This window comes from Schistocerca nitens, chromosome 8 (genome assembly GCF_023898315.1).
Source record: "Schistocerca nitens isolate TAMUIC-IGC-003100 chromosome 8, iqSchNite1.1, whole genome shotgun sequence".
NCBI lineage: Eukaryota > Metazoa > Arthropoda > Insecta > Orthoptera > Acrididae > Schistocerca > Schistocerca nitens.
Window position 1 is genome coordinate 626,505,851 of NC_064621.1, and position 22,856 is coordinate 626,528,706.

Consider the following 22,856-nt stretch of genomic DNA (forward strand, 5'->3'; position numbering starts at 1 on the left):
CCTGCCGCTGTGATTTACATTTAACGCATCTGCTGGTAACGACAGGTGCAATCGATCAACGCAGTCGGCTTCAGTAGCGAATTCGGTTTTCACACATTAACAACGGCAGTGACGCGAGCTGCAGAATTTACGCGCGTGCGTGCATGTATGTATGTATGTATGCGGCTCTTTGTCCACGGCACGCAGCAGGTGGGCCGCGGCGAAGCGTCGGCCGCGCCGAATGCAAATTTACACATTAATTGCCGGCCGACCCAGGCATCACCTGTGGCGGGTTCGCCCACTGCGTGTGTCCACTGTAAGATTGATCACCGTGTGTGTGACTTGCACCGGTCATGGAGGGATGCGCTTCGCACGGTAATCAGACGTTTTCAAATGCGCGGTTGAACAGCAAACGCTTTGTGCGCCTTTAATTATTAGAAGCGACGGCGAGTAAGTCGTTTTATCGATTATACTTGTCATTGCTTCTATTTCCATGGACACGGTATTTCCTTTGTTCAACGAATTCTGACACACTAAACTTTTTCTTTAGAAGATGAAAGTAGTTCTAGGCACTCGGCAGAAGCCACTAACGATTATAAAACATTTCTTGTCCGAAAAAAAGAAAGAGAGGAAAATTAAATTTGGCAAAATAACACAATAATCATAATAAAGTTCCAACATACAGATGGAGGATAGGACCAGCAACTCGTGCATTAAATTTTTATTTTCTCCCAATATCCGTCACAGTTGCGATAACAGACATTTCTATGTAGTTATTTGTTTCAGACCATGACGTCCATTTTCAAACCATGGCCTTAGATGTACGTGTAATCACACAGTCCCACAAAAGTGGTTATAATTACAATTTACCTATTTATAACACGGGAACTTTTTCCCGTACGAGGACCAGACTTGGTAGCATTAATGTTACGAACATGGGAATGCAGAACTAATTCAACTGAAACACTTTAACGTGCTGCTATGTACATCATACCATTACATACCAGTATCATTACTGTTACAAAAGGGGCTCAATAGTGTCCAGAAGAATCTGAATGCGCAGCACTGCATTCTGCACAGCTGAACGAAGTGCTGCACATCAATTCAGCACAGGCATAAATGTTCCCCTGATGAACCCAGTCCTTCAGGTAGCCCCACAACCAGAAATCACAGGAGAGAAATCACGTGATCGTGTCAGCCAAGCATTTGGAAACGATTGTTTCCAAATGTGTTTTGAGGAAGCAGGTGAACTTCACTGGTGATGTTGGGCGAGAATGACATGCTAAGGAAAGTAATGCTGGCCAGTCGCAATGCACGTCTTTGGTCCTTGAGCGGCAACCTGTTCGAAAAGAATGGGCCAATGACGAACGTAGCCGCGAAGCCACACCGTAAGCAGACATGTTCACCACGAAGAGGAACTTCATGCACAGTGACTGGAGGTGAAGATCCCCCACACTCGGCAGTTCTGTGTGTTCACCTCAGCCGTCAGAGGAAAATGAGCTTCGTCTGTCCACAGGATGGTCCAGGGCCAGCCCTCGTCAACTTGCGAGAAAGTGGAGAGCAAAGTCAACACGTCGTTGTGCGTCCTGTGGTGCAAGCTGCTGGTCGATACAGATCTTGTACGGATACCATCTGAGACTGGTTCGAAGCACCTTCCTTACAGTGAATCGCGGGATATTCAACCGTCGTGACACAGCAAGCGCACTGCCTGACGGTCGGGAATTGCGCGCAGCGTTGTCTGCCATAGCAACCGCGATTTCAACAGCCACTTGTGGTGCAACCGGTTGCCGGCCTCTTCCCGGAGCGACGCGCAGTTCTCCAGTTGATTCCACTACTTTATCATCTTCCGCACAGCAGATGGAGAAAGGGAACCCTTCCGTAATCCTCCCAACCGGCGATATTGTCTAAGTGAGCCACGGTATTACTGTTGGTTTGATAACAGAGCTTCACCATACTGTTGTTTTCATAACAGAGCTTCACTAACATTGACCTGCTCCTTTTGTCCAAGCTCATGTTGATGCGGCAACAAGCGCACTGTGACTGGACAGGTGTGTGAGACTGTGAATAACGATGACTGATCACCGGTGGCCACAGCCGGAACTGGACGGTGCCGCTGTGACGCACGGAAATCATGCACCCCATACTCTCTGGACATGAAGGCTACGAATTTTGGCACTCGCACGGCAATTAGTTTCCGTGTTATAACGTGTCAAATGCGGATAGTTTAATTATAACCAGCCGGTACACGCAACTAAGCAAATATTCAGTAATCCTAGCTAGTAATCATTGATAAGCTTCGCAGGGGTATAGAATGCAATTTATTTCAAATCGAAGGCAGCGGTCGATTACTAGCTAGGAATAATGAATACCTGGTTACTCACATGTACACTGGTAGGACTGTATCATTGCGGGTTACGTCTAAGGCCTTGGGTTGAAAACAGACGTGATGGTCGGAAACTAGCCACGGCGAAGAAATGACTACTACCCCAAGTGTGACGGATACTGGAAGAAAATGATGATACTATTATTATTATTTCTTTCTTTTCTCAGACGTTATGTCTGGTCAAAAATGGAAAGTGACGCGGACCTTGATCAAGCGTCACTTCCTTTTTGCTGTACGGTACATGTTATATTGCATTTAGGAACTTTCGGGTAATTGAACATGTATCAATAATTACGGATTTCTGTAGTTGTATATATATGTTTGGATGTAGCTGTATTGCATTGATGTATTGGTGGATATTGTGTGGTATGACTCCTGTAGTTGATAGTATAATTGGTATGATGTCAACTTTATCCTGATGCCACATGTCTTTGACTTCCTCAGCCAGTTGGATGTATTTTTCAATTTTTTCTCCTGTTTTCTTTTGTATATTTGTTGTATTGGGTATGGATATTTCGATTAGTTGTGTTAATTTCTTCTTTTTATTGGTGAGTATGATGTCAGGTTTGTTATGTGGCGTTGTTTTATCTGTTATAATGGTTCTGTTCCAGTATAATATGTATTCATCATTCTCCAGTACATTTTGTGGTGCATACTTGTATGTAGGAACTTGTTGTTTTATAAGTTTATGTTGTAAGGCAAGCTGTTGATGTATTATTTTTGCGACATTGTCATGTCTTCTGGGGTATTCTGTATTTGCTAGTATTGTACATCCGCTTGTGATGTGATCTACAGTTTCTATTTGTTGTTTACAAAGTCTGCATTTATCTGTTGTGGTATTGGGATCTTTAATAATATGCTTGCTGTAATACCTGGTGTTTATTGTTTGATCCTGTATTGCAATCATGAATCCTTCTGTCTCACTGTATATATTGCCTTTTCTTAGCCATGTGTTGGATGCGTCTTGATCGATGTGTGGCTGTGTTAGATGATACGGGTGCTTGCCATGAAGTGTTTTCTTTTTCCAATTTACTTTCTTCGTATCTGTTGATGTTATGTGGTCTAACGGGTTGTAGAGGTGGTTATGAAATTGTAGTGGTGTAGCCGATGTATTTATATGAGTGATTGCTTTGTGTATTTTGCTAGTTTCTGCTCGTTCTATAAAGAATTTTCTTAAATTGTCTACCTGTCCATAATGTAGGTTTTTTATATCGATAAATCCCCTTCCTCCTTCCTTTCTGCTTAATGTGAATCTTTCTGTTGCTGAATGTATGTGATGTATTCTATATTTATTTATTTATTTTTATTTATTGATTTATTTAACCTGGCAAGATTAGGGCCATCAGGCCCTCTCTTACATCTAACCAGGCATTCTACTTATTTTACATTCATATGTTTTAGTAGGCATGTTAAACTACATCTAGTACAAAAAGTGAAATAAACAATTTGAAAGGTACACCTGGAAAAATACATACATATAGAGTTTATAATCTTAGATCACAAGTACTGTTATAATTAGACATTATTGAACAGACAGATTTGAGATAGGAGTGCTGGCAGCAGGGAGTATGAGGGAGACTCATGGTGAAGGGAGGAGAAGAATAGAGAGACATGATGAAACATAATTAAGGAAATATAAAGGAAAAGAATATTGCGTGGCTAATAGAGATAGATGAAGAGGAAGGCATCTCAGGAGCAACATAGGAGACGCTAGCTTTGCTATTTGACAGATGAGGGGATTGTCCTTGTACATTAATTTTGTGGAGAACTTTATGAGGATGATAGTAGGAAATGCTTCAACTTCTTCTTAAAAGCAGCAGGAGATTGAATTTTGCGCAAGGTAAGGGGCAGTTTGTTCCAGAGGCGGACAGCGGCAACTGAGAAGGAGTTTGCAAAAGTTTTTGTTTTGTGAGTGGGCACAGTTAGGATACCAAATAAGAGTGGCCTCGTGTTTCGATTGTGATGACATGACAGGTTTTTAATCTCTGAAGCAAGGTACTGGGGTGTTTGCGCCTCGAGGAGTCGGTGGAGTAGACATAGAGTGTGGTAGTCGCGCAATTTGTCCGGCCGCAGCCACCCTAGCTGTGAGTATGAAGCACTAACATGATCGTATCGGCGAATGTTGCAGGTGTAACGCACACAGGCATTCATGGTTAGCTCTAGCCGTCTTTTGTTTTCACTGCTCATGCCTTGTTGAATCACATCACAATAGTGGAGGTTCGGTAGAACGAGTGCTTGCACGAGCTGGCGTTTCAAGTCCTGTGGAAATATGTTCCGAAACTTTTTGAGAGCATAGAGACAAGCAGACGTCTTTCGGCACACTGCGACTGTATTCTCCGCCCAGTTGAGATGCTCATCCAAAGTTACACCCAAGTTCTTCACTGTTTTCTGATATGGTATTGGAGTACCGTCGAGCAGAATAGGAGGTAGCCGTTCGCGGAAATCTGAACTTATTAATTTCTGATGGGCTATTAAGATTACTTGCGTCTTTTTTGCATTTAGTTTAAGCCCCAGGTTTTTCGCCCATGTCACTACTGAAGACAGATCATCGTTCATCTGAGCGATTGCAGTGTTTACATCTTCAGGTCTGACGCTTAGGTAGAGCTGGAGGTCGTCGGCATAGAAATGATATTTACAGGAGGACAGAACCGATGAAATATCGTTGACATATAAAGAAAACAAAAGTGGTCCTAAGACTGATCCTTGTGGCACTCCCGAGGAAACATGTTTCCAGGAAGATTTTTCATTTACGCAGACAACACATTGCTGTCTGTCTTTTAAGTAGCTTTCAAACCATCTCATTGCACTTTCAGAGAAATTAAGCTGTTGCATTTTTCTGAGCATTATGTCAAAGTTAACAGTGTCAAAAGCTTTGCTGAAGTCCAGTAGCGTCAATATTGTTGCCTTTCGATTGTCGATGGCATATTTCAGGTCATCAGTTACTTTAATTAGAGCAGTGTTTGTGCTGTGATGTTTACGGAAACCGGATTGAAATTTGTCATATAGGCTGAATTCATGCAAGTGTTCAGTGATTTGGTCATGAACAATATATTCAAGTGCTTTGGAAACAGCAGGCAGTATGCTAATTGGTCGGTAATCACTAGGCAGTTGCGGGTTTTCGATCTTAGGGATGGGTCGAATTAGGCTTCTTTTCCATGCAGTGGGATATATTCCGTTCACGAGGGAAAAATTAAATATGTCAGTTAAGACAGGCACTAAGATATCGGCAACATTCTTAATCATGGTTATACCGATACTGTCGTTGCCTATTGCATCAGAAGAGATTCTCATTATTGCTTTTCTTGCCGTATTTGTTGTTACATGTTTTAGATGGAAGGTATCGTTGTTAGTTATCCTGTTTAGGGATTCTTGTGGACGGTAATTATCAGCTGTGCTGGTATTCAGAGGTGCAGAGAAGAATTCATTTAATTCGTTAGCTGACACATGAAAAGTGGTTTCCGATTTTGCCTTTCCGACCCCCAAGCTACGGAGATTCTTCCATAGAGTCGTGGGCGTCAGATCGCTGCATACAAGGGAGCGAGCGTGCCTGATTTTAGCATTGCGAATGCATTGTTTCACTCTGTTCCGTAGCTTTCTATATTCTTCGAAACGCTCGGGTTTCGGATCTGCCTTGAAACGCCTGTGGGCAGCATCCCTATTAGTCATCATTTGACGTAATTCAGCTGTCAGCCATGGAGCAGGAGATTTTCTTACACGGATTGTGCGCACAGGTGCATGTTTGTCATAGAGGGCAGTGAGTTTATCACCAAGTTCATTAATTTTGCCGTCGATTGTGGGTTTTCTGGTTATTTGATGCCATGAGATTTCTGAGCAATCGGCTGTTAGAGCGTCAAGGTCAATACGTTTCATGTTCCTACAAGTTATGTAACGCGATTTGATCCTTGGGGGCTGCACAGAGTAGGCCAGGAATATTACATCATGTGCTGAGAGGCCAGGGGCCGATGTTTGACCAACATCTCTTACTTTGTCAGTCTGTTTCGTTGCGATTACGTCTATAAGAGTATGACTGTGCGCCGTATGGTGTGTAGGTTGTAATGGAAGAATGTTCATGCTATTGCAACTAAACAGTCTTCTTAGGTTTATTGCGGAGGGAGTGTCTCTTAGCAGGTCTATGTTCAAGTCACCCATTACGATGACATGTTCGTATTGACACTGAAGTGAATGTAATTCCGACTGGAAGGAACTCATTGAGCTTATTTTTGGCGGCTTGTACACGACGCCAGTCAAGAATTTCCGACTTTGTATATTTATTTCAATGAACATGAATTCAGCCTCTTTTTCTTCAGCAGGATTTGACGTACATAAGACTTTCGCTTTGAGATCTGTTCGTATATACGCGCCGACGCCGCCACCTCGATTTTTTGATCTGTCTGCCCTAAGAAATGTGTACCCTGGGAGATGAATAGATGCAGAGGATATGTGTGGTTTCAACCACGTTTCGGATAAGAGGATTACGTGGTAGTTTAGTTGGTTGAAGAGGAGGCTAAGTTCTTCGTAATGTGCAGGTAAAGACTGGATGTTGCAGTGAGCTGCTAAAAGCTCTGACGCGTTCCGCTGAGCAGCCTGGAGTAGGGTGGCAGACTGGTTTGTCCCTTTGTTAGGCACTACCTGCCGCGAGGGGCACTGGCCGCTGCTTCCGCCAAGTGACATAACACAGGGGTGTCCGAGATTTTGCGCGCCCTGTGTGTGACACCGCGAGTGTCGAAAGAAAGGCGACTGCTAGAGATTTCCTGAGGTTGCGGGAGTATAGAAAATGGATTAGTGGTATTCGGTGCAAGGAGAATATGACCAAAACAGTGACGGCTGTGTGTCACTGTGTATCCTCTGTCGTACGAGGAGAAATGTAATTAGCGTATTTGAAACAGCTTACGGTGGAAATAAGGGAAAAGGGAGTGATTTAAGAGGCCGATGCTGCCAGCAGAGAGAAGTAAGCTTAATAATTAATAGATTATCGTAGGAAGCTAGAATTAAATTGAAATTTACTAAAGTGATGCTGGTAGTGATTATCGTAGGAAGCTACAATTAGATTGAAATTTGCTAAAGTGATACTGATAGTGATTTTTGTTATGAACAATTTAAACCGAAGAGATGGGTGATTAATGAACTAAAGGAGAGACTAATAATTGCAATAGAACTAATTCAGAACGGAAGAGAATAAACTGAGAAAATGAAAAAGTATTAGCAGTAACTAAAATTAAGTAATGGTTAGAGCTACAGACACAAAAAAAATAGTGAAAAGTTAATACAGTTACAAAAACAATTAGTTGAAGGTACAAATATGGGTATAATTAAAAAATTAATAAAATTACAAGACTATATCTGAGTATAGGGCTGTTACAATTTGCAAATGGTGTTAAGTTTGCACTTTTGGCTCGAGTAGCTTCACTTAATACTATTCAGTTCTGTCATGTTTGTGACTGTCTTCTTTCCGGCTGCCGTCTTAATGATTACTCTGCCATCCTGAGTCCACACATTCTGAAGACCGAAATGGGATATGGCACTGTTTAAAAGCTTAAGCCGTTCGTGTGTCAGATCTTCCCTTATTGTAAGCCCTGTCCTTGCTAACTTCTTCTTCTGGGTAAAGATCTCTGCCCTTTTTCGGTACGAGATAAATTTAATTATTATTGGACGAGGTTTGGTGGCACCTGGTAGTTTTCGTCCCACCCGATGGCTCCTGTCAATGTCTGCCTTGGTCACTTCTACGCCTAATTTTTCACGCGCAACCTGTATAAGCAGGTTGTCCGTGTCTTCTTCTTTATTTTCTACTACTCCAAACAGTCGTAGACTATTTCGCCTTTGGTACTGTTCTAGTTCGTCAGTTGCGGCAGATAGTTTCACTTCCAACTCTCGTGCCTTTTTCTCGTATTCAGACACAGACTTTTTTAGTGCTGTAATTTCGGCAGTATTGGCCTCAACAGTTTCACGCATTTTGGCCAATACTGCTGCCGTTACAGTGTCTGATATAGTGCCTGCTATCAGATCGAGATTGTTTTTATCGCGAAGCGCAGCGTTTACCTCAGAGCGGACCAGCTCCGCTATGCCGGGAGCCGCGGCCGCACCTTCCGCCAAGAGCGGGCCCGCCGCACCTGCTGCTTCCCCGCTGCTGGACGCGCTGTTGTTCACTCTTCTGTTTACCATTTTCTCGAAGATATTGGCGGAGCACACAAAAAAAAATAGCACTACTGCACAGAACACTGTTGTTTACACGATTTCCACTTGTACTAGACAACACCACCTGCGAGAACACCTTCGAATTCGACTAAATTTCGCGAGCCGAACTTAACACGTGTTACACTGCAGCCGCCATGACACGTCAGTCCTATGGCATTGTGATCGTGTAAGTGTATTGAGTGCTTCTAGGTCTGTGTTACTCCATTTCACTACTCCAAATGAGTAGGTCAATATTGGTATGGCATAAGTATTTATAGCTTTGGTCTTGTTTCTTGCTGTCAATTCTGTTTTCAGTATTTTTGTTAGTCTTTGTCTATATTTTTCTTTTAGTTCTTCTTTAATATTTGTATTATCTATTCCTATTTTTTGTCTGTATCCTAGATATTTATAGGCATCCGTTTTTTCCATCGCTTCTATGCAGTCGCTGTGGTTATCCAACATGTAATCTTCTTGTTTAGTGTGTTTTCCCTTGACTATGCTATTTTTCTTACATTTGTCTGTTCCAAAAGCCATACTTATATCATTGCTGAATACTTCTGTTATCTTTAGTAATTGGTTGAGTTGTTGATTTGTTGCTGCCAGTAGTTTTAGATCATCCATGTATAGCAAATGTGTGATTTTGTGTGGGTATGTTCCAGTAATATTGTATCCATAATTTGTATTATTTAGCATGTTGGATAGTGGGTTCAGAGCAAGGCAGAACCAGAAAGGACTTAATGAGTCTCCTTGGTATATTCCACGCTTAATCTGTATTGGCTGTGATGTGATATTATCTGAATTTGTTTGGATATTAAGTGTGGTTTTCCAGTTTTTCATTACTATGTTTAGGAACTGTATCAATTTAGGATCTACTTTGTATATTTCCAATATTTGTAGTAACCATGAGTGGGGTACACTATCAAAAGCTTTTTGGTAATCAATGTATGCGTAGTGTAGCGACCTTTGTTTAGTTTTAGCTTGATATGTCACCTCTGCATCTATTATCAGTTGCTCTTTACATCCTCGTGCTCCTTTGCAACAGCCTTTTTGTTCTTCATTTATAATTTTGTTCTGTGTTGTATGTGTCATTAATTTCTGTTTAATGATTGAAGTCAATATTTTGTATATTGTTGGTAGGCATGTTATGGGGCGATATTTAGCTGGGTTTGCTGTGTCTGCTTGATCTTTAGGTTTCAGATAAGTTATTCCATGTGTAAGTGTATCGGGGAATGTGTATGGGTCTGCAATGTAACTGTTAAATAATTTAGTTAGATGTGAATGTGCTGAGGTGAACTTCTTTAACCAGAAATTTGCTATTTTATCATTTCCAGGGGCTTTCCAATTGTGAGTAGAATTAATTGCTTGGGTGACTTCATGTTGCAAAATTATCACTTCAGGCATTTGTGGTATCATCTTGTATGTGTCTGTTTCTGCTTGTATCCACCGTGCATGCCTGTTATGTTGTACCGGGTTTGACCATATGTTGCTCCAGAAGTGTTCCATGTCGGTTATGTTTGGTGGATTGTTTATTTTAATGTGTGTGTTATCTATTGTCTGGTAAAATTTCTTTTGGTTTGTGTTGAATGTTTGGTTTTGTTTCCTTCTATTTTCACTTTTTTTGTATCTTCTGAGTCGTTTGGCTAATGCTTGTAATTTCTGCTTCTTTTCGTCTAATTGCTCTGTCGCTTCTTGTTGTGAGATTTTACCTAACCTTTTACGTTTTTTTTCCGAGATTTCATTTCTTATAAATTGTGTTAGCTGTCCGATGTCTTTTCTCAGTTTTTCTATTCTGATCTGTAGCCTGTGTTGCCATGCTGGTTTTGTGGGTTTCTTCTGTGTGTTGGTTGGTTCTGATCTCTGTCTAGTGTGTATATTTAGTGTAGTGAGTGCTCCTATATAAACCAGTAGTTGTAACTCTTCCATAGTTGTGTTTTCATTTATTTTGTTGTGTATGATTGTGTTGATAGTTTTTATTGTTGTTTCGACTTGTGGGTTATTTGGTGGTCTATGCAAGAATGGTCTTATGTCTGTATTTGTGTCTTTGTATTCTATATATGTCAGCTGAAATTTTTCTTCTATATCTAACATGTGTGTCACTTCGTGTTCTATTTGTGCTTGTTCTGGTGGCTGTCGCAAGATTTCGATTTCCTCTGATTGTTTAATTGGTGCGTGTTGTTCTTTGTTTGTTTGTTCTGGGATGTTTGAGTCCATTACTGTATTTTCTTCTTCTTCTGATTGCACATTATTTTGTTCCAGTATTTGTTGTACTTGTTGTTTGATGTTTTCTAATTCTGACTGGGGTATCCTGTTATTTTTGATTATTACACGGATCTGATCAGCTAGTCGTTGTTCTGTTAAAAATTTTAATTCTGGGCATCTGGTAATAAATGTTGTGTATACTTGTGATCTGTATCCAATTGTGTTGGTTCCTAGGTTAGTTGCTTGGTAATAACAGAACATGAGGTGTCGATTAACTTCATCTGACCATCTCATCCTCTGTCTTTGTTTTCCTTCTAGGGTGGTTGCAGGAAGCATATCCTGCAAAACACCTCTATTTGGATTTAAATCATTTTCCAGTTGGCTAGCAGTGTCGTTACCATTGTGGACGGGCATAGGGTTCAAGCGTCGTCCCCGACCATGACGGCGCTTGTCCGAGGCTTCTTTAGTTCTGTCCTGAACCAACTAATCACACTAAAGGGGGGTTAGCCCTATTAGTGGTTTGTTCTTTTCGTCGCCTTTTACGACTGGCAGAACATACCGGAGGCCTATTCTTTTCCCGGGCCTCCACGGGTATTATTATTATTATTTGATTACTTTCTCAGACTTTTTAGAAGTCTGGTTAAGAATGGAGTGACGCGGACCTTTATCAAGCGTCACTTCCTTTTTGCTGTACGGTACATGTTATATTGCATTTAGGAACTTTCGGGTAATTGAACATGTATCAATAATTACGGATTTCTGTAATTGTATATACATGTTTGGATGTAGCTGTATTGCATTGATGTATTGGTGGATATTGTGTGGTATGACTCCTGTAGTTGATAGTATAATTGGTATGATGTCAACTTTATCCTGATGCCACATGTCTTTGACTTCCTCAGCCAGTTGGATGTATTTTTCAATTTTTTCTCCTGTTTTCTTTTGTATATTTGTTGTATTGGGTATGGATATTTCGATTAATTGTGTTAATTTCTTCTTTTTATTGGTGAGTATGATGTCAGGTTTGTTATGTGGCGTTGTTTTATCTGTTATAATGGTTCTGTTCCAGTATAATTTGTATTCATCATTCTCCAGTACATTTTGTGGTGCATACTTGTATGTAGGAACGTGTTGTTTTATAAGTTTATGTTGTAAGGCAAGCTGTTGATGTATTATTTTTGCGACATTGTCATGTCTTCTGGGGTATTCTGTATTTGCTAGTATTGTACATCCGCTTGTGATGTGATCTACTGTTTCTATTTGTTGTTTACAAAGTCTGCATTTATCTGTTGTGGTATTAGGATCTTTAATAATATGCTTGCTGTAATACCTGGTGTTTATTGTTTGATCCTGTATTGCAATCATGAATCCTTCTGTCTCACTGTATATATTGCCTTTTCTTAGCCATGTGTTGGATGCGTCTTGATCGATGTGTGGCTGTGTTAGATGATACGGGTGCTTGCCATGAAGTGTTTTCTTTTTCCAATTTACTTTCTTCGTATCTGTTGATGTTATGTGGTCTAAAGGGTTGTAGAGGTGGTTATGAAATTGTAGTGGTGTAGCCGATGTATTTATATGAGTGATTGCTTTGTGTATTTTGCTAGTTTCTGCTCGTTCTATAAAGAATTTTCTTAAATTGTCTACCTGTCCATAATGTAGGTTTTTTATATCGATAAATCCCCTTCCTCCTTCCTTTCTGCTTAATGTGAATCTTTCTGTTGCTGAATGTATGTGATGTATTCTATATTTGTGGCATTGTGAGCGTGTAAGTGTATTGAGTGCTTCTAGGTCTGTGTTACTCCATTTCACTACTCCAAATGAGTAGGTCAATATTGGTATGGCATAAGTATTTATAGCTTTTGTCTTGTTTCTTGCTGTCAATTCTGTTTTCAGTATTTTTGTTAGTCTTTGTCTATATTTTTCTTTTAGTTCTTCTTTAATATTTGTATTATCTATTCCTATTTTTTGTCTGTATCCTAGATATTTATAGGCATCTGTTTTTTCCATCGCTTCTATGCAGTCGCTGTGGTTATCCAACATGTAATCTTCTTGTTTAGTGTGTTTTCCCTTGACTATGCTATTTTTCTTATTATTATTATTATTATTATTATTATTATTATTATTATTATTATTATTATTATTATTGTCCTCTGGCTAAACGGCCACGTTCATTTCAATCCGGCGTCATTTCGGCGACTTCTGTAGCCTCAACCAACGGTACTTTCTTTTAATAGAAAGATAAATTTTTATTTAAAAATCTGAAGTATTACACTGTTACAGAACAATGGGATATTTGATATTTTAAAAAGCAATTTTATCATTTTATATAGTTTGATGCAGTTCTTTTGAACTGATAGTGTTTTTGGCGATTTGATTTGATTTGTTTTCCTTCAAAGTGGCTTCATTAATCTTTAATTAAAGATTTATTACATTATTAGAAATTGCTTGCGGAAAAACATATAAACAAACTAAAATCCTGTACCTACTCATTTCTAGTCCTCAAGACTGTGTTGAAGAGGGCGTCAAATATTCTGGCATATACCATGTAAACATACCTACGTAAAACAAAAATACTTGACTAAAAATTTTGTGTTAAGGTTTAATAGGTTTGAATGGTTTCTTCTTAGTCATTCAAGAACAGTAAAATCTGACGCGATTTATTATGGGAAGCACAAGAAGAGTACTGTATAAGATTAAAATGAAAAGGAAAGCAAAATATTCTTAGTTGGACAGCATAGAAGATGTGTAGTTAAAAAGCTAAAGTAGTACTGATACTAATACTTACTGACAAATTACATTTAGATAGTGAAAAAAACGCGATAGAGCTCCGGTGACGCAAAGTGATCACCCATGCAAGCAGTGACCGAGCCCGATGCGGCTTACCGTGATCGACCAAGAATAGGTGTGTCGAACGTGTCAAAGACATTAGCTTTTAAAATGATTTAAGATCAAGATGTTGCGAAGTCGGCCAGCGAAAACTAGAGCGCTCCTTGGTTATCATATGACCGATTTGGGTCTACGGAAGCACATCGTATACAAAATTCCGTGTTCCTATGATGAAGCTTGTATGGCCGAACAAGTCGAATGGTCCAGGACTGGAGCCTGGAACATCGCCGCCACACGAGGTTTCAAGAAGCGAGCACCGTTTAACCGAGGGACGCCGGATGAAGTATGAGTACACGCAGAGAGGTGCCACCTCCTCTCGGTATCGAGACTGTCTTATTCAGGAGGCGACACAGACGACATTAGATTAGCACATAATCTTATTGACAGTGACAGTGGGTTTCTTTTAGGTGAGAAGTGGAGGCCCTTTTTTTATGAACAGGTTGACTATGGGTTGTCCTCTTAGTCCAGCTGTGGCTAACTTGTTCATGGAGAAGTTTGAGCGCCGGCCGGAGTGGCCGTGGGGTTCTAGGCGCTACAGTCTGGAACAGCGTGACCGCTACGGTCGCAGGTTCGAATCCTGCCTCGGGCATGGATGTGTGTGATGTCCTTAGGTTAGTTAGGTTTAAGTAGCTCTAAGTTCTAGGGGACTGATGACCACGGCAGTCTAGTCCCACAGTGCTCAGAGCCATTTGAACCATTTTGAGAACTTTGAACAACGGGCGCTGCAAACAGCTAGAAAAAGACCAGCCAGATGGTATCGTTATGTAGACGATACATTTGTTATATAGACCCATGGGGAAGGGGAACTGGATGCCTTCCTGTTACACCTGAGTAGTATTAATCCAAGAATTGAATTCACTATAGGAAAGGAAATCGATGGTCGCCTGAACTTCCTAGATGTGACCGTAATCAAACGATAGGACGGATCATTGGGTCATAAGGTTTTCAGAAAAGACAGAAAAGCTGATGGTTACCTGCAGAAAGATTCCAACCACCACCCAAGACATAAAAGAGGGGTGATTAGAACATTAATAGACAGGGCGCACAAAATATGTGAACCAGTTCACTTAGATGATGAGATTGAACACTTTAGAGCGACCTTCAAGAAGAATGGGTATTCCAACAGAGAGACAGATCGTGCACTACGCCCTAGTCTGACAATCAGGACGGACGAGGATAGACACCAACGCAAGGGGAAAGTGTTCTCACCATTCACATTAAGGTCACTGACCGCATTGGAAAAATTTTAAGCAAGTATGATGTGGAAACTGTCTTGAGACACACCACGAAAATAAAAGAATGTTTAAGATCCGCAAAAGATAAACGACATCCTCTAGCTACACCAGGCGTCTATGAAATTCCGTGCAGTTCTGGAAAGGTCTATATAGGCACAACAAAAAGAAGCGTCTACACCCGTCTGGGTGAACAAAAGAGGAACAGAAGCCTCTGAAATGTTGATAAATCGGCTGTAGCGGAACATGTGTTCAGGGAGGTGATCATGAAATAAAGTTTAGTGAGACGACCGCCATAGCAAAGACGTCGCATTATTACGTGCGTATGTACAGAGAGGCGATTGAGATGACCAAACACTGCAATAATTTTTATGGAAAAGATGAAGGCATAAGCTGGATAAGATATGGATGTCAACATTGCAGCAACAGCGTGACACTCGAGTAATTTCAATTGAGAGTGTTGGCAGTATCAGAGATCATAGCACAGTCGACGTCACGTGACTGACAGCGGCGCCCTCTGGATGGCTTATATATACGGCGCTCACTCGCGCTCTCGCCGCAGTTCGCCGATTGTCCTCGGAGGATGCCTTCCGCAGTCGAAGGCGAAACGTCAGGGGAGAGTCTTATGTATGAACCGCGGCATCTCAGCCCGGAAGTGTTAAGTGAACACACCTGCCGTGAAAGCCTTCATTCTATGACGTGCAACAGTTGAGCAACGTGATGAATAGACTGTTCGACAGACGTCTCTGCGTATGACCCTCAGCAGCGGGCGCCTGCTTCATGCACCCATGCTGACTGCTATTCGTGTACGACAAAGGCTCTAATTTGCAAGTCAACAACCAGAACTGGACGTCCACTGAATGGCGACAGGCGATCTTTTTAGATGAATCACGTTTCATACTCCGTCGGCCAGGTGGCCACTAGCGTGTACGGCGTGAAACGCCTGCGAGCAAACTCGCTGCATGAGTTAAGATGCAGAAACTCACTAGCATTCTCTGGGTGATCTCGTCATTTTGGAAGGTACTGTGGATCAGCCCACGCATGCATCTATCCTAGGGAACCGTGTCCACTCCTACATGCAGTGATGAGTTTACCATACGTCCCTGGCTACCAAACTCCCCGAATTTAAACCCAATAGAGCACCTGTGCGACGACCTCGATCGTGCTGTGCGCGCCATGTATGCTCAGTCGATAAACCTGACGTAGCTGGCCGGCGTCGGCACAGGAGTCGGCGTGGCCCCACCTCCCTGTCGGTAACCTTCCAGAACCTCACCGACACTCTTCGTGCAGTTTTCGCGCTGCAATGTGTGGTTATCCAGGCTTTGGACAGGTGGTCACTTTAACGTCACTTCATAGTCCATATACAGACACACACTTCGTCTCCGTAGCTAAGTAATACTGGGTTTACTGAAGTGAAAAAATAATTATAAATTTCTCCCACTATGCTCTATTGTTTGACTATTTAAACAAGGTGTCAGGGCGCATTGGTAAGACAGCGCAGCCGCGTTCGGACCGACGGCGGCTCAAACAGATATCGAGCAGTACAGGTTTAGCGCTTCTGCAATACTAGGATGTTTCCTCTTAAAGTGATAAACCTGATTTCCTTAATTTCTTTAATTATAGCTGTTGCTGCTTCTCTAATGACCTCGTCGTCAACGGATCGTTAAACCCTAATTACTTTTCCTAGTGCCTTTGATTTTAAAAAAAAGAATGTTAAATAAAAACCGCGCTGCTCTCGGGTCTGAATATTTCTTCTACATCATTGTACCGCCACGGTGCATTTTAAGGCAACTCCACGCAGAAAATTCTAGCAATGTCACATGGACTTACCATCCTGGGACATAAGCAATGGGCTAGGAAACTTTTCCATATGGGAAGTAGACAGAACGAAAATTTTCACTTCGGGATAGTTTTATTTGATAGAACAGGGTGTTCGTTATGTTAATTCTGATTGGAGACGTGACAAAAACACTGCGAGTGGGTCCGCACCTCAGCCGGCTGGCTACAGGCGGCCAGCGGCGCGTCACAGTACCGTCCGTGCAGCAGCGCCGCTCGCCGGCTGGTGGTGTACCAGCGCTCGGGACGGGCACGCCGCGTCCTGTCTACACACAGCCTCACAAGAGCCAAAAAGAGCAACTACTGTCACTTACAACAAGCTCTCCCAACTACGCAGCGCCTTTCTAAAAACCAAGACCACTTTCTACCGCTACACGGACTGGGGAAAAAAAACGACGGCAGCGTGTCGCCTCTTGTCTGCCTATCTACCCACATAGCAACAGAAAATATACTACTTACCACTGCAGATAACGCACAAACTCCAATGACATCTGAGCCCACTTACCTGAAAAACAGAAAACGAAAGAGTTGTATTAGACTGACTCGAACAAGTACAATATTACTACGAGTAATGTTTACAAAGAGAGTAGTTATTAGCGTGGGAATTGATTTGAGGCTCTAGTTTGCTATGCGTGATTGAAGTTCATGTTACGCTGTGTCTTGACGGAAGTACAGATGTTACTAAATCTGCCCGTTTAGCTGTGTTTGTTCGATAATCTTCCGTAAATGATATCAAAAATGAATTGATAGCGATAAATACATTTTGTACCGCATTAAAAATACGTGTACTGAGTAAGACACGGATTTAGACAAAACTCCTTGGATAACAACCGATGGTAGTCCCAATACGGTGGGCAAAAAAAAGATTTTGTTACTTTATTTCAAGCACACTCTGCACATCTTTTCTTGAATTCCACACTGCATCATACATCAACAAGCCTTGTGCGCAGAGGGTGCTTTCGCTTTCCTTTTAATGCAAAGGCCGCAGTTAACAAAAGCTGTTAACCTTATATCGTCCCAAGCTTCTAACAGAACAAAGTTCGTCCGCAGCTCGTGGTCATGCGGTAGCGTTCTCGCTTCCCGCGCCCGGGTTCGATTCCCGGCGGGGTCAGGGATTTTCTCTGTCTCGTCATGACTGGGTGTTGTGTCATGTCCTTAGGTTAGTTAGGTTTAAGTAGTTCTAAGTTCTAGGGGACTGATGACCATAGCTGTTAAGTCCCATAGTGCTCAGAGCCATTTGAACCATTTTAGAAGAAAGTTCGAAAAGTTGTCACACGGCGTCAACTCCGCAGAAAAGCTTCCTGCCGTATGAGATGTTGACTGACCGAACCGCGGCAACGTACTTCAAAGATTTGTGGCTTGTTCGGAAGAAATCACGCTCCTTTCTCAAAACGAGGGAAAAATTGTGCGATATTCGCAGCTAATGGAAATTACGCAGCTTACAAAACTGATGTTTTTATCCGACGTGTGCCAGCATTTCAGTGATTTGTACGTAAAATTTCAAGGCACAAACGAAACAGTTAATGTTACGGCAGATCTTACTTGCGCTGTTGAGGCTACACTCCCAATTTTTAATAACGATCCCATTTCCAAAAACTACAAGTATTTCCCGAATTTCGAAAAAAATTACCAGCAATTTCAATTTACACGAAAAGCCAGACCAAGAAAAAGTCACTGAGGAACTTTCCTCGTTATTACATTCTTTTGATCGACATTTTTTATTTCGAGGACTTGTCGGAAACAAATGTATTATGTATCCAGGTGTGACATTTGATTGGTTGGAAACTAAAGAAATTGAAGAAATGGAAATGCAGTTAACTGATTTCCACTCTAGTTCAACATGGGCTCAAAAATTTATCGGAACAAATAAAGAACTGCAAGTAAACGAATTAGAAGGACTATCATGTAATATGGGCAAAAATATCGATATTAAAATTATGGGAACGTCCAATTCAGTTCCAGAGACATACAGCTGTTTAAAGAAACTGTTGTTTGCTACCTTGGCATTATTTTAATCTACCCATGTCTGCGAGTCAACTTTTTCTGAAATGAGTAATACTGAAGACTCGGTAAGACACCATTTGTCGGATGACTGGAGTTCAGCCGGTTTGTGTGACCGAGAGGTTCTAGGCGCTTCAGTCTGGAACCGCGCGACCGGGCTTGGATGTTTGTGATGTCCTTAGGTTAATTAGGTTTAAGTACTTCTAAGTTCTAGGGGACTGATGACCTCAGACGTTAAGTCCCATAGTACTCAGGGGCATTTGAACTAGAGTTCAGCTTGTATTTTGCTAAAAGTTACTAAGTGTGGACGTAATATAAATTAAATGGTATTGAATTTGCAACATCGTAAGTCACATTGGTTTTTCTTTCATTTAGATACAGTAAAAATGTTTATTTTATGATTTTACGGTTACAATTGATCAGTAGAGCCCAAATGTCAGCGCACTATCTAATCTTAAAATGTGCATGCATTCATGCACTATCATGTGTCTAAAAATGCTCAAAAGAAGCAAGAAAGGACGAGTAATAAGCGGTATCAAAATTAATTCTACGATTAGTTTGTGACTGTTTAAACTTTAATCATAACATTAAATGGACTAAAACAAATCATCTTGAAAGAGAAACATGCTAGCTGAGCGATGAGCCTGTGGTCCTTTCCTCTCGTTAGTTAACAAAATGTTATTAACAGTTTAATTAAAGTTACTTGCAGTACGAGAAAAACAAAGACTTCGTTAGAATCTTCCGGCAGTCGTCGTGGATGCTTCTGTAGAACAATGAGATTAAACGCCTGGTACAAAAAATAAAAAATTGTAAGCGTTATCATTTTGAGGTAGGAAGCGTTAATTTTCTTCAATGCGGCGAGTAACCGTTGAACGCACGTCTTTTTAAGATGTGTGTGTGTGTGTGGGGGGGGGGGGGGGGGGGGAAATCCCTGTGGCGCATGTTCGAGGAATTGTCCGTCCTCGTGTCGACCGACCCATTTTCGCTGATTCGGTCGATCCTGTGTGCTGCTCTGTACATGTAGGCCAACGCGAAGCACAGCTGCAGGGGAAATGGAATGCGGGCGGGAAACGCGCATTTCGCCGATTATTATGAGGACTGCCCCGCTATCGGAATGCTGCAATTGCAACGGCGCGTTCCCGCAATTTCTCGTCGCAACCACATACCGCAATCACGTATAACGGACTCGTGTTCTGCGTCGAAACAATAGCGCGGCAAACGCTGGCCGAGGGGCAAGAACTGAGTCGCCTCTGCTACAAAAAACCCCTGAGTGCTCCCAGAACCAAAGCTGATCGGCACCGTTGCGTAGATGTGCAGAATGCGTGTTTAGTGAGAGATGGTTACTCCAATGCCCCTGCCTTCTTGTTCTCACGAGGAAATGGACGTACAATAGCTACTAGCATTAAGTTTACAATGGACACAAAATTCTTGTATTTATGTGATCAGTAAGGCGTGGCTTTTAAAACAAGCCTGGATGGTGGTGCATCATCTCGTTTTCCTGTAGTGTGATATGAAACATATTTACGATATGTCCTCGAAAACCGGCACCGACACTATAGTCTTTTTCAAGCTTTCCCTCTCCATACAGAAAGAACAACAAACTCCTCATCCAACCAACACACTTGCACTAGCGCTGAAGTGCTTTCGTGAAATCTGTGAAGACAGAATACCGAGGCTAGTCCCCCGATTTCATTTCAGATTCACAGCACGAAATTAGCCAACAAGGCAAGTACGAAACAGAGGATTCAAGAATAACAAGATGGTGGGGCACACAGGACTTCTCTGCTGTTACCAATTCTTCGAACTCCGTACAGAAGGTTTTCGAGACGTAAGCTACGTCTTTTCTTGCCCATTCGAACTAAAGAAACGTTTTCGAAGCCCCTGCCAATTGTTCACGTGCAGTAAGCTAACAAATCGCCAAACGTACCTGTCTTAGTTTTCGTTGAAAGATACGTATAGGACTCCTGGCGCAATTTAATGCACATGCAGGCCTACACAAAAACAGATCATTAAAGTGGGAAGTATGTGAAACTCTCACTATGTACGGTCTTAACTAAAATAGAATAATAATGGTATGGACACACCCTGTTTTGAACTAAGAGGTTATTCGCGTAAATTATAAATAAATGTTAGTTATATTCTCGACATACATTGCGTTGGAGCAGGGGTCAATGCACTTTTAAAAAAATACACGTTTTGTCTCTAGACGCAACTTTTTATTTTGGCTACTGTTTTCGTTAGGCCCTTACACAGTACAATGTCGTGACACGCACAATCTGCACGCTTCCCAGGTAGTGGTGTGAAGTAGTTGTAGGTGTGTGTGTTGGACCAAAGCTTGTATTACTTTCAAAATGTTAGTCAACTGTAATACTAACTTACAACATCGGTACTTTATGGACCAAGTGCAGGATCCTAAATAACGGTATGACAATTTTAGCTAATGAAACTTCACAGATGCGTGTTTAAACATTCATTAACACAATATTTTCACTGCTCCATGTACTAAAACTGTTCTCCTGGAAGCATATACTTTGCCTTAGTCTTTCCAGTACGAGCTATAGATGTTCGTAAGCCGAAGCTGGTGCTGTCGTTCACATATACTCCATAGAACGTTCACACACGGTAATCTTTGACTGAGAAGAGCCTTGGATGAATACTGCTACTAAATCTCATTTTATCCGAGTATCAGCTTTGTGAACGCTTCAGGCAGCTTCTGCATCACCTCGCGCCATCCGAGCAACATCGGGCCGTGGCGATCGCCTTTGTGCGCGACCTCGTTGGACCAGACTCACGCTAGGCACTATTATAGGGCACGCAGAGTAAGCGCTTTGTGCACACTCTGATTTTCGACGTGCTACAAAAAAGTGAAAGCCGGCAACGTTATTTACATCCAGGTCTAAAACAAATAAGAATCTGAACAAAATTTGCCTTCCACGACGATGACACTAGAGACGGAGCGAAAGCTCGCACTGGGAAAGAATAGCTTTCGAAATCGACGGGACACATGTCAAACAAACTATCCTACCATTTACCTTCAGCAATTTAGGGAAGCTGACGGAAGGTTATCTGTATGTCACAATTCGGACAGGGGCCTCAACCCAACTACAACATGAGTGCTAATCCAGTGATTTAACCACCGCACCACCTTGTTCGGTAAATGAAAATAAAGCTGGTTGGTTCGTTGATTTGGGGGAGGGGACAAAACGGAGAGGTCATCGGATTAGGGAAGCAAATCGGCCTTCTCCTTTCAAAGGAACCATATCGGCATTTGCCTGAAGGAATTTCGGGAAACCTCGGAAAATCTAAATCAGGATGGCCGGAGGCGGTTTTGAACCGTCATTCTCCAGTGTGCAAACCACCGCGCCACCTCGCACAGTGAGTATGAAGTACTTACCATTTCATTGCCCGTAACTACTTAGCAGTTATTCCCGATGATCTGTAAGGCGCAACCGAGTCCAGTTGTGTCTTATTAAAGCCAACTGTTAGAAATTTCGTGCAAGGAAGCTCAAGGCTGTAAGACCCTCCAGAATTGGGATTGGAAGGAGCGGGTGATATTCTCTACGCCAAGCCGACCCTCGTTATCATCTCATTACCTAACTGTGCTGTTTCCTCCGGACAAGACTACGTGGCGTTCCTGTACCGTAACCCATACTAGAGAAAAAACCAGACAGGATTGGGTAACAAGGTGAGTAGTGAACATTTTGAGCACGTCTGATCGTGTAAGTTTACCGGCGTGCAAAACTTAAAGACGGAATTAACTTTCGCATGATGTGACGCTGCAAAGTAAGATAGCTGGACGATACTTGGACCACACATCCAAAGAAATGCTACAGTACAGTAAAGAAATGCCCAATGAGACGAGCAGAAATGGCACTTTTATTCGAAAACAATAATCACACTGAAACCACTGCGATTTACGAGGTCATTACGAACGGCGGGACATGGTTCTTAAGACGGCGATGCATGCTCTGCAACGTGCCGAGAGGTTGGATGTCCTTGTTGTTGGGCGTTCCGCTCCCCCTAAAGCGCGGGCGGGCGGGCGGCAACCGCTGGATGGTCGCTGTTCTGACATTATGTTACAGAAATTACAATTCTATGGTATAAATGGAGTAGCACAAGAGTGGTTTAAATCATACCTACAGAACTGGAAGCAAAAAGTTTCCTTGTAT